General features: G+C 45.2%; 1 long non-coding RNA gene across 1 annotated transcript in view; it reads left to right on the forward strand.

Annotated features, from left to right (window-relative positions):
• The window catches only part of LOC148135694 (uncharacterized), a 136,452-nt gene that overhangs the window by 18,425 nt on the left and 105,832 nt on the right, over positions 1-12,195 (forward strand). The gene's annotated exons all lie outside the window — the stretch shown is intronic.

Genomic DNA, 12,195 nt, shown 5'->3' on the forward strand with positions numbered 1-12,195 from the left:
GTTCAACAACGAACTACGAACAACTCGGGGGGTGTTGCGGGTGGAGGGAGGTGTGCGTGATAACATCAGAAACATTGGATGCTTCTCAAAGAGCATTTTCCATTTTGGTGTTTGACTCCGTAGGTGATGTATTTAAAAGGTAATAATGATGAATAGCATGATCTTTGTATGGTCAACAACATCAAGTGTTCTGAGAACGTGTAAACAAGAAATTAACGGAGGTTATTTCTGGTGAACATTCGGCGATTTGACAGAGCACTGGTTGTTATAAACGTAGTTGAATGAGTTCATTTTAATGAAATCTTGCATCGGATTTATAATAATTAACGTGAAGTTTGATCAAATCTTTCAGTTATAAATGTGATTTAGGATTTCAGGAAAGTCTTAACAAACCTCGCCTAATAATCACCAGTTTTCAAAATGAAACATTAATTACCATATCACTTTGTGGATCTCAAAGTCCTGCTTATACAGAAACCTTTTCGCCTTTGAAGTGCTTGATTCTACATCAGTCAGTAATTGGTGGACCGGCTCTTTATTGATGAGTGACCTTCAATGTGTAAATGTGTTGCCTATTTGGTGAGATCAGCACAACCATTTAAAATGTACAAGTCCTGAACCAAATTCGTGGTCACTCTGTTAAGGTCACACATGATCATTTTCCTCAGCAGATGAATTTTACATCCACACCTGTCTATGCAAAATAAGATTTATAAAAACAGAATGTGAGCGTTGCTGACTGGGGCAAATTTGTTGCCCATCCCACGTTGCCCAAGAGAATGTCATGGTGAGTTTCTTTGTTGAACTGCTGCAGTCCCCGTGCTGCTGGTGCTTCAACAATGCTGTGAGGAAGAGTTCTCAAATTTTGAGCCAGGGATAGTGAAGGAATGGCATTAGGATGCATGCAGCTTGGAACTGAACTGGTAGTTGTGCATCAGCTGCCCTTATGCCCTGTCCGAAGTGGTGGAAATGGCAGTTTGAAAGGTACTGTCGAAGGAGCCTCAGTGAATTTGTGTAAAGTGAATTTCTGAAAAGTTGAGGTAGAGGGAGTGAATGCTGAAAATGGTCAATGAGTGCCAAACAAGTAGACTGCTTTCTTCTGGATAGTGTAGAGCTTCTTGAGTTGTGGGAGCTGCATTTTTCCAGGTATATGGACAGTATTTCAACACACTCCTGACATGTATGATTGTGGAAATATTTTGTGGGGGGTAGTTGCCCTCTGCAGAATTCCTAACCTCTGACCTGTTCGTCTAATCACAGTATTTAGACGGCTTGTCCAGTTCACATTCTGGTCAATGTAACCCCCAAGATGTTGATAATTGGCAATTCAGTGATGGTAATGACAGTAAATTCAAAGGGAAATGGCTGAGTTATTTTTTGTTGGAGATGGTCCCTTCCTGGCACTTGTAGACCATAAATGTTACTTCCCACTTTGCAACCCACTCCTGAATGTTGTCCAGGTCTTACTACACAGAGACAGATTATTCAGTATATGAGGATTCATGAATAGTGCTGAACATTTTGCAATCATCAGCGAACATCCTGATCTTCTGATGGAGGGAAGATAATTAATGAGTGGCTAATCATGGCTAGACCTTGGACACACCCTGCAGTGATCTCTTCGGACTGAGATGATTGATCTCCAGCAACCACAACCATCTTCCTTTGTGCTAGGTATGACTTAACTGCCCAAGATTTTTGTCTCTGACCTCATTAACTCAATTTTGATGGGCTTCACAGTTTCTCAAATATCTTGATATTAAGGATGATCATTCTCAATTCACCTGTGGAGCTCAGCTTTTTAATCTATGTTGAAAAGTGTGGGGCTGGCAAAGCACAGCAGGTTAGGCTGCATCCAAAGAGCAGGAGAATCAATGTTTCAGGCTTAAGCTCTTCATCAGAAATGTGGCAGGGGGAAGGGGGCTAAGAGATAAATAGGAGGTGGGGGTGGGGCTTTGGGGAAGGGAGCTGGGAAAGTGATAGGTAGATGGATGGAGGGTGTTGATAGGTTGGAGGAGTGGAGTGGATAGGTGGGAAGGAAGATGGACAGGTAGGACAATTCAAAAGTGCAGTGCTGAAATGGAAGGGTTGGATCTAGGATGAAGTTGGCGGGAGTGATGGTAGAGATGAAGAAACTGGTGAAATCAATGTTGGTGCCATGTGTTTAGAGGATTCCAAGGCAGATGATGAGGTGTTCTTCCTCCAATCGTCGGGTGGCTTGGATTTGACAGTAGAGGAGGCCCAGGACTTGCATGTCCTTGGTGGAGTGGGAGGGAGAGTTGACGTTGTTAGCCACAGGGCAGTAGGGTTGTTTGGTGCATGTATCCCAGAGATGTTCTCTGAAACTTTCCGCGAGTTGGCATCCTGTCTCCCCAATTTAGCGGAGACCACATCGAGAGCAACAGACGCAGTCGATAAGGTATTTGGTTATGCAGGAAAATCTCTGCCAGATGTGAAAGGATCCTTTGGGGCCTTGGATGGAGATGAGGGGGGAGGTGTAGGTGCAGGTTTTATGCCTCCTGCAGTGGCAAGGAAAGATGCTAGGAATGGAGGTTGTTGATGGGGGGCGTGGTCCTAATGAGGGAGTTTCTGAGGGAGTGGTTTCTACGGAATACTGATTGGGCTTGGGAGGGAAATATATCTCTGGTGGTGGTGTCTGATTGTAAGTGGTGGAAATGGCGGAGGATAATACATTACATCCGGAGATTAAAGAACAAAGAACAAAGAAAATTACAACACAGGAACAGACCTTTCATCCTTCCATGCCTGCGCTGTTCCAGATCCTCTATCTAAACTTGTCACCTATTTTCCAAGAATCTGTATCCCTCTGTTCCCTGCCCATTTGTGTATCTGTCTACATACATGTTAATTGATGCTATTTGCCCACCTCTACCACCTCCGCTGGCAACACATTCCAGGTACCCACCACCCTCTGCATAAAGAACTTTCCATGCATATTTTCCTTAATGTTTACCCCTCTCACTCATGACCCCGAGTAATTGAGACCTCCCCTCTGGAAAAAAATGTTTCTTGCTATCCAACCTGTCTATACCTCTCAGGATTTTGTAGACCTTAATCCTGAGACCCCTTTAGTCCTCTTAATTCCTCATTTCAGATTGGTCCTACTTTCCCAATATTCTTCCAAAGCTTCATCTGTTTTCAGTCACCTAGACCTTGTGAAAGCTTCCTTTTCCCTCTTAGCTCATCTCACAATTTCACCTGTCATCCACAGTTCCCTAATCTTGCCATTTCTATCCCTTATTTTCTCTGGACATGTCTGTCCTGCACTCTAATCAACCTCTCTTTAAAAGTCTCCCACACATCAAATATGGATTTACAGCTGCTCCCAATCCACAATCCCCAGCTCCTGCTGAATTTTGTGATCATTGGCCTTCCCCCAATTTAGCACTCTTCCTTTAGCTTCATCTTTATCCATGAGTATTCTAAAACTTACTGAATTATCATCACTGTTCCCATAGTAATCCCCAACTGAAACTTCAACCACCTGGCCCGGCTCATTCCCCGAATTCTCCTTACAGATTCTCTCCATCTAAACTGCTAACACTAAGTGATTCCCAGTCAATGTTGGGAAAATTAAAATCTCCCATCACCACCCTGTTGCTCCTACATCTTTCCATAATCTGTCTACATATTTATATGAGGTAAAAACAATGAATGCAGATGCTGGAAATCAGATTCTGGATTAGTGGTGCTGGAAGAGCACAGCAGTTCAGGCAGCATCCAAGGAGCTTCGATATCGACGTTTCGGGCAAAAGCCCTTCATCAGGAATAAAGGCAGTGAGCCTGGAGCGTGGAGAGATAAGCTAGAGGAGGGTGGGGGTGGGGAGAAAGTAGCATAGAGTACAATGGGTGAGTGGGGGAGAGGATGAAGGTGATAGGTCAGGGAGGAGAGGGTGGAGTGGATAGGTGGAAAAGGAGATAGGCAGGTAGGACAAGTCCGGAGAAGTCCTGGGGACAGTGCTGAGCTGGAAGTTTCGAACTAGGGTGAGGTGGGGGAAGGGGAAATGAGGAAATTGTTGAAGTCCACATTGATGCCCTGGGGTTGAAGTGTTCCGAGGCGGAAGATGAGGCGTTCTTTCTCCAGGCGTCTGGTGGTGAGGGAGCGGCGGTGAAGGAGGCCCAGGACCTCCATGTCCTCGGCAGAGTGGGAGGGGGAGTTGAAATGTTGGGCCACGGGGCGGTGTGGTTGATTGGTGCGGGTGTCCCGGAGATGTTCCCTAAAGCACTCTGCTAGGAGGCGCCCAGTCTCCCCAATGTAGAGGAGACCGCATCGGGAGCAACGGATACAATAAATGAAATTAGTGGATGTGCAAGTAAAACTTTGATGGATGTGGAAGGCTCCTTTAGGACCTTGGATAGAGGTGAGGGAGGAGGTGTGGGCGCAGGTTTTAAAGTTTCTGCGGTGGCAGGAGAAAGTGCCAGGATGGGAGGGTGGGTTGTAGGGGGGGCATGGACCTGACCAGGTAGTCACGGAGGGAACGGTCTTTGCGGAAGGCGGAAGGGGGTGGGGAGGGAAATATATCCCTGGTGATGGGGTCTGTTTGGAGGTGGCGGAAATGTCGGTGGATGATTTGGTTTATGCGAAGGTTGGTAGGGTGGAAGGTGAGCACCAGGGGCGTTCTGTCCTTGTTATGGTTGGAGGGGTGGGGTCTGAGGGCGGAGGTGCGGGATGTAGACGAGATGCGTTGGAGGGCATCTTGAACCACGTGGGAAGGGAAATTGCGGTCTCTAAAGAAGGAGGCCATCTGGTGTGTTCTGTGGTGGAACAGGTCCTCCTGGGAGCAGATCCGGCGGCGGCGGAGAAATTGGGAATACGGGATTTTTGCAAGAGGTAGGGTGGGAAGAGGTGTAATCCAGGTAGCTGTGGGAGTCGGTGGGTTTGTAAAAAATGTCAGTGTCAAGTCGGTCGTCATTAATGGAGATGGAGAGGTCCAGGCCTCTATCTCACGCTCACAATTTGGAGGCCTGTAGTACTGGCACAACATTGTTACCGCACCCTTCCTATTTCTAAGCTCTGCCCATGTTGCTTCACTGCTCGAGTCCTCCATAGTGCCCTCCTTCAGCACAGCTGCGATATTCTCTCTGACCAGTAATGCAACTCCTCTACCCCTTTTACCTCCCTCTCTATCCTGCCTGAAGCATCTATATCCTATGATATCTTGTTGCCAGTCTTGCCCTTCCGTCAACCAAGTCTCAGTAATAGCAATGACATCATACTCCCAGGTAGTAATCCAAGCACTAAATTCATTTGCCTTACCTACTACACTTCTTGCATTAAAACAAATGCACCCCAGACGACCAGTCCCTTTGCGTTTATCATCTGCTCTCTGCCTAGTCTTCCCCTTAGTTACGCTGACTTCATTATCTAGTTCCTTAAATGCTTCAGTTACTACCTCCTTATTGTCCACTAATCTCCTCATTTGGTTCCCATTCCCTACCACATTAGTTTAAACCCTCCTAAATAGCGTTGGCAAAAGCACCCCTGAGGACATTGGTTCCAGTTCTGCCCAGGTGTAGACCATCCAATTTGTAATAGTCCCCCCTCCCCCAGAATTGGTCCCAATGTCCCGATACGAGGAGATAAGTTCAGTGGAGTTGGAGCTGGCGGAGATGATGGGTCCACCAGGGCAGTCAGGTTTGTGAATTTTGGGTAAGACGTAGAACTGGGTGGGGTGGGGTCTGGGACTGTGAGGTTGGAGGCTGTGGTTGGGAGATGCCCTGAAGTGATGAGCTTATGGATGGTTTGGGGATGGCAGGTGAGGTTGTGTTCGAGAGGGGATTAGGAGGAGGTGTCTGTGAGTTGGCGCCTGGCTTCAGTATGTAGAGGTCAGTGCGCCAAACTAACACCGTGCACCTCCGATAGTGAGGATGAGGTTGGAGAGGAGGGAGTGGAGGGCTGCACTTTGTGAACATGAGCGGTTGGAGTGAGTGAGAGGTGTGGGCAGGGTGAGACCGTCAATGTCATGGCAGCAGTTGGAAATAAGGTGGTCAAAGGCAGGTAACAGGCCAGCACGGGGTGTCCAAGTGGATGGAATGTGTTCGAGACAGGGGAAGGGGTCCTCAGAGGGTGAATGGGAGTCCCAATGGAAAATGTAACCGTGGAAGCAGAGGCGCGGAAGAAAAGTTCCATGTTGCAACACGTATGGAATTTGTTGTCCCGGAAGCATACTGGGATCAAGGTGAGACCTTTATTGGAGACTTTTTAATCTATGTTTGGCCCAAGGCTGCAAGGAAGTAAGTATACAGGTTATGGTATTGTAAGCGCCGATGGTTTGCAATATTATGGCTTTAAGAAGTCTATTTTGCCCTTCTATTTTAAAGCAAGGTGTTAAGACAGGGTTATGGAGATGTCTTTTAGAAACTCATAAAGTAAGAAGCTAATCAGGCATCAGAGGTTTTTTAAAGTTGGAAAAATAGAAGCAGCCTGAATGGGTGTGGTCAAGCTCTCAGAGAACCAGGAGTTTTAGTTTCTGAGCTTTTCAGTTGCAGTTGTTGTTGCTGGGTCTGTTGCTGCAGTACATCCCTCTCTGCTGCTCTTGCTGTTTTTCCTCCTGTGCTGCTGGAGTTGCATGTGAGACAATCTGCTTTCTGAATTTGTCTCTTGCCAAGGGTATGTTTATAGGATGTTACGATATTGGAATATTTACTGTTTAGTAGCTAACTAATGTATTAATCTGTTAAGTTTTCCAATAGAGTTACAGCGAAGCCTGTTCTTTTCTTTATTCTTTCTTTTGTTGTATTTTAACTGGAGTATATGAATAAATTTACTTAACATCAAGTAGTTTGACCAATCAGATTGCATCTGGAACGCAACACCTTACATTTACCTTTAAAATAAGAAAATGTTAGGGTGTAGCTGACCTGCTTAATATATTTTGGCAAAATTTGGTCTGGTCCAGAACCAATGTCAATTACCCCTTTCATCACTTCGCTGAGGAGTGAGAATTAGCTGATGGTGTGATAATTGGAGAAGTTGGATTTATCCTACTTTTTGTGGAAAGGACATGGTTGAGCAGGTTTTTACATGTCGAGAGCGTGGTGCTGGAAAAGCACAGCAGGTCAGGCAGCATCCAAGAAGCAGGCGAATCAACATTTCAGGCATCAGCCCTTCATCAAGAATGTCGATACTGTAGGCAGGCACTGAGGAAGGAGGTGTGGCTGTGGCAGTGAGTCTGCTTCATAACGTTGCTGAAGAGCTTCAGGGCAGAGGAGATGACATGGGGAAGTGCAGTGAGAGAGAGAGAGAGAGAGAGAGACTCACTGACATCCTTGTAGAGAGAGGAAGAGAACTTTTTCAAGGTAAGCATCCTTGCAAGAAGCTTCGCACTGGGGTTAAAATAAGCTAGGAGAAAGTGAGGACTGCAGGTGCTGAAGATCAGAGTCGAGAGTGTGGTGCTGGAAAAGCACAGCAGGTCAGGCACCATCTGAGGAGCAGGAGAATCGACATTTCAAAACATCAATTGTCGTGCTGCTCGGATGCTGCCTGACCTGCTGTGCTTTTCCAGCACCACACTCTCGACTCTGATCTTCAGCACCTGCAGTCTCACTTTCTCCAGGTTTTCACATGCTTTGGGAATTGCCAGTGTAACAGCTGCACTGGAACAAATTGGCTATGGCCATGGCTAGGTCTGGAGCATAATTCATCAGTACTGCTGCTGGAATGTTGCCAGGGTCCATGGCCTTTCCAGTATTCAGTACCTTCAGTTATTCCTTGTGATCCAATGGAGTGAATCAAATTGGGCTAAAGGTTGGCTTCTGTGATGCTGGGAGCTCTGAAGGAAGTTGAGGTGGATCATCCATTCCACATTTCTGGATGAATATAGTTACCAGTGATTCAGCTTTGTCTCTTACATTGATGTACTTGACTTTCCTTTCAGTGGGAATGGTTTATTTCTGAATCCATCTCATCCTGTTTGTTGATTAATTGCTCAGCACAATCACATCGAGAGGTGATAGGATTGTAGAGTTTGATTTGACTTGTGGATTACGAGGATTACTAAACTCTGTCCATTGCATGGTGCTTCCACTATTTAAAGTGCATGTGGTTCTGTTTTGTAGCTTCACCTCAGTTGACCTCTTCTGCACTTCTTATTCAACCAAGGTTGATCCCCTGACTTGATGGTATTTACACAACACAGGAAATGCAATTGCTGTCATATAGGTCTAACCGAATCGCATCAATTGCAAGGCCACTTTAATCCCTCGTAATTTTTTTTAAGGCTGGGCGTGGCCTAACTGGCTGACCTTTGACAACAGAAACAGAAATTGTTGGAAAAGCTCAGCAGGTCTGTCAGCATCTGTGCAGAGAAATCAGAGTTAACATTTTGGATCCTGGAGACCCTTCCTCAAAATTGATGGTAGTTTGGAAAATGCAGAAGATAGTCGGTGGTAAGGAGTAAACAATTGATGGGGATAGGATGTAAAGAGAGAGGAACAATTAAACAGAAAAAGGATAGTGATCTGGATAGGAGGGTGAATAGCTGTTAATGGAGACTATTAGTGGCTGAAAATAGGTCGTGTGTAATAGCAGTCTATGACATCACAAGGCCTAGGTGAGGGGGTGGGGGCTGGAACATAGTCAAATCCTAACATTATTGAACTCTGTATTGAGTCCTGAAGGCTGCAGGGTGCCCAAGTAGAAAATGAGGTATTATTCTTCCAGCTGATGCAGAGCTTTGCTGCACTGCAGCAAGCCTAAGACAAAGATATTATCAAGGGAACAAGGTGTTGAAGGGCAAGCAACTGGAAGCTCAGGGTCATTTTAGTGGGCAGAAAGTGTTTTGCAAAGTGGTTACCCAGCCTTTGTTTTGTTTCCCCAAAGTAGAGGAGACCACATTGTGAGCAGTGAATGCATTTGCCAAGATTGTGTAAAGTGCAGGTAAAGCATTGTTTCACCTGGGAGATATGTTTGGGTGCTTGGATACTGAGGAGGGAGGAGATAAATGGGCAAGTGTTACACCTTTGGCCATTGTTGGGGTAGGTGCCATCGGCTGTGGGGGGATGTTGGAACTAAAGGAAGGGTAGAATAGGATGTCCTGGAGGGATTGGTCCCTGTGAAAGGCGGGCAAGAGAGGGGAGTGGAATATGTATCTGGTGATGGCATCTTGCTGGAGATGGCAGAAATGGCAGCTAATGATTTTCTGGATGTGGATGCTGTTGGGATGGTAGATAAGGACAGGGGAACCCTATCGCTGTTGCGGGAGGGAAGAGAGGGGGTGAGGGCTGAAATGTGGGAGATGGATCAGACCTGTTGCAGGCCCTATCAACAACAGTGCTGGGGAATTCTTGGTTGAGGAAGAAGGTGGACATTTCAAAGTTTCCCTTATCGAAGGTGGCATCATTGGAACATGTGCGATGGAGACAGATGAATTGGGAGAATGGAATAGCGTCTTTATAAGAGTCAGAGTGTGAGGATGTTTGGTGCAGGTAACTGTGGGAGTTGGTGGGTTTATAGTAGATATAATTAGCCAGTCTGTTCCCAGAAACAGAAATGTTCAGAAAAGTAAAGGAGGAGTCAGAAATGGACCAGGTGAAAGCAAGGGCAGGGTGGCATTTGGAAGTGAAATTGATAAACCTTTCCAATTCTGGACAAAGAGGGAGACAGCACCGATGATATGATTGATAAATCAGAGAGAGAGTTGTGGCTGGGGTCCAGAATAGGATTGGAACAAGGAATGTTCCATGTACCCCACAAAGAGACAGGCAGAACTGGGGCCTATGCCACCCCTCTGACCTGAAGAAAATGAGAGGAGTTTAAAGGTAAGTTGTTTCGGGTGAGGATGAGCTTGGTCAGGTGGAGGAAGGTGGTGATGGATGAGGATGGTTCAGGCCTTTGTTCCAGGAAGAAACAGAGAGCCCTGAGACCATCATGGTGGGGGATGGATGTGTAAAGAGGTTGCACATCCATGGTGAAGACGAGGCGGCTGGAGCCTGCAAACTGGAAATAGCGAAACTGGCATAAAGCGTCAGAAGAATCGCGGATGTAAGTGAGCAGGGACAGGACCAGGGGAGATGAGTTGTGAGGGGCAAAAGCAGGCAGAAACAATGGGTCTGTCCAGGCAGCCCTGATTGTGGATTTTCAGAAGGAGGTAGAAGCAAGCTGTGCGGATTTGGAATACGATCTGTTTGGAGGCAGTGGGGGGAGACCACCAGATGAAATTAGGTTTGTGACCATATTTGATACAATAGTATGATGGTCCATGATGAGGTCATGGTCCAGGGGGAGATAGGAGGAGGCATCTGAGAGCTGGTGCTCAGTCTCTATAATGTAGAGGTCAGTGTGACAACTACAACAGCACTACCCTTATCGGCAGACTTAATAACAAAGTAACAGTTGGATCTGAGCACACAGAGTGCAGTCAGTTTGGGGTAGATAGATTGGAATGGGTGAGGGGGTGCCAGTCTCCATTAACAGCTACTCACCCTCCTAGCTTTATCGTTACCCACTCCTTTGTTTGTTCAACTGTTCTTGTCTCTCTTCGGGTTCTATCTCCACCTATCATTATTCCTTACCCCGTCCCCCAACCCTATCTTCTGCATAAAAACCAACATTTTCCGAGCTACCATTAGTTCTGAGGAAGAGTCACCGGATCTGAAAAAATTAAATCTGATTTCTCTGCACAGATGATGTTAGACCTGCTGAGCTTTTCCAGCAATTTCTGTTTTTGTTTCTGACTTAAAGCATCCACAGTCCTTTCACTTTTTATTTGGTTTCACTTTGAGGCTAATTTCTGTCCTGACAAAGCCAGCGTAAAATTAGATGCTCTCCACTTCAATACCTTCAGTCTGAAGAACCCTCCCAACCCAGCCTTCTCTTCTAGCCCCACACTCCAAACCCACAAGGTTTGACAACCACCTCGCACTTTTGCAGGTGCTTATCGTCCTGTTGTTACAGATTTCCACCTCCCCCTACAACCTCTCAGCTCTGGAACCATTGGAGATTATGACTGTGACAGAAATGTTGCTTAAATATTTGGTGTGTCAGCTATCTCAGTTTTTGCATAAGGCCTCAGCCATTAGTGAGGAGGACTGTGCAGAATTGATAGAGTTGGATGTGTCATTGTCACTTCTGAAGCCTCACTCAATCTAGATGGACTGCCCAGTTCTGCTCAGTTTTATTCATTTATGACTTTTCTGTAATGGTTTGGTACAGCTGAGAGATTTGCTGGGCTATTTCAGATGTATGTCTGGTAACACATCTCAGCTCGATGAAGAAAGGATAGCATGTTTCCTTCTCCAAAGGTAATTTGTGTATCAGAATGACCTTTATTACAATCCAATACAGTTTCACAGTCACCGTTAATTCTGAATTCATCATTAATTGAGGAACAGTTTCACCTCCTGCTGTGTTGGAATTTGAGTCCATGTTCTCAGGACATTAGCCTCAGTTTCTGGAATACTAGTCTCACCGCAATGTCACTGTCCCCTTCTCTTTGGATCTATTAGTGGAGTTATTTATAAAAGGGAGGGATTTGATTTCTCGAGCAAGTTTTGCTCACTGCTTATTTATCACAAAGACAATGTGCAAATATACACAAACAACTCGACATTAAGAAGTCTAAGGGAGTGCAAGTGCCAATTTCATAGCTAACAGGATTGTAAAAGGCAGTACAGTCATGGACATATTCTCAATTGTAGGCCTCAGAATGCCTTTAAAGCTAATTGATGTCCTGTTTTTAATTAAACAATTTCACCAAATGAGCTCACACTTTTATTAAAGTGCACAGGAGAACATTACAAATATATGTAATCAAAAGCACTGGAGCTGAAATGTGGTCTTCAGTTTGCAGCAAACTTGGCTGTCACTGCCCTGGATTATATAGTAATCCCACTTGATGTTATTACTGGACAACTCAGATCCCTGCCTGAAGACTGGCTTGATGCATCATATTGGTCTTTTTATGGTTTTCATGAGGTGTCTTACAATGATACATAAACACACAATATTGCAGATTTGATTTTAACAACAAAGCATGTTTGTTGTGCAAAGAAATTAAGATAAAATAGAATAAATTATTTACATAACCTGCAAATTTAAAGATTTTGAATACATAAACAACAATCCCATTATTCTTAACAGCACTCATTTACAATGTTCAGACTTAAGAGAGAATTTCTTTCTCTGTCACACTGAGGGTTTGACCTAGTTGTGGTATCAATCCTCAATCTTGAAGG

This window comes from Chiloscyllium plagiosum, unplaced genomic scaffold, assembly GCF_037043375.1.
Source record: "Chiloscyllium plagiosum isolate Xiang-an unplaced genomic scaffold, Cpla_swu_hap1 HiC_scaffold_48, whole genome shotgun sequence".
NCBI lineage: Eukaryota > Metazoa > Chordata > Chondrichthyes > Orectolobiformes > Hemiscylliidae > Chiloscyllium > Chiloscyllium plagiosum.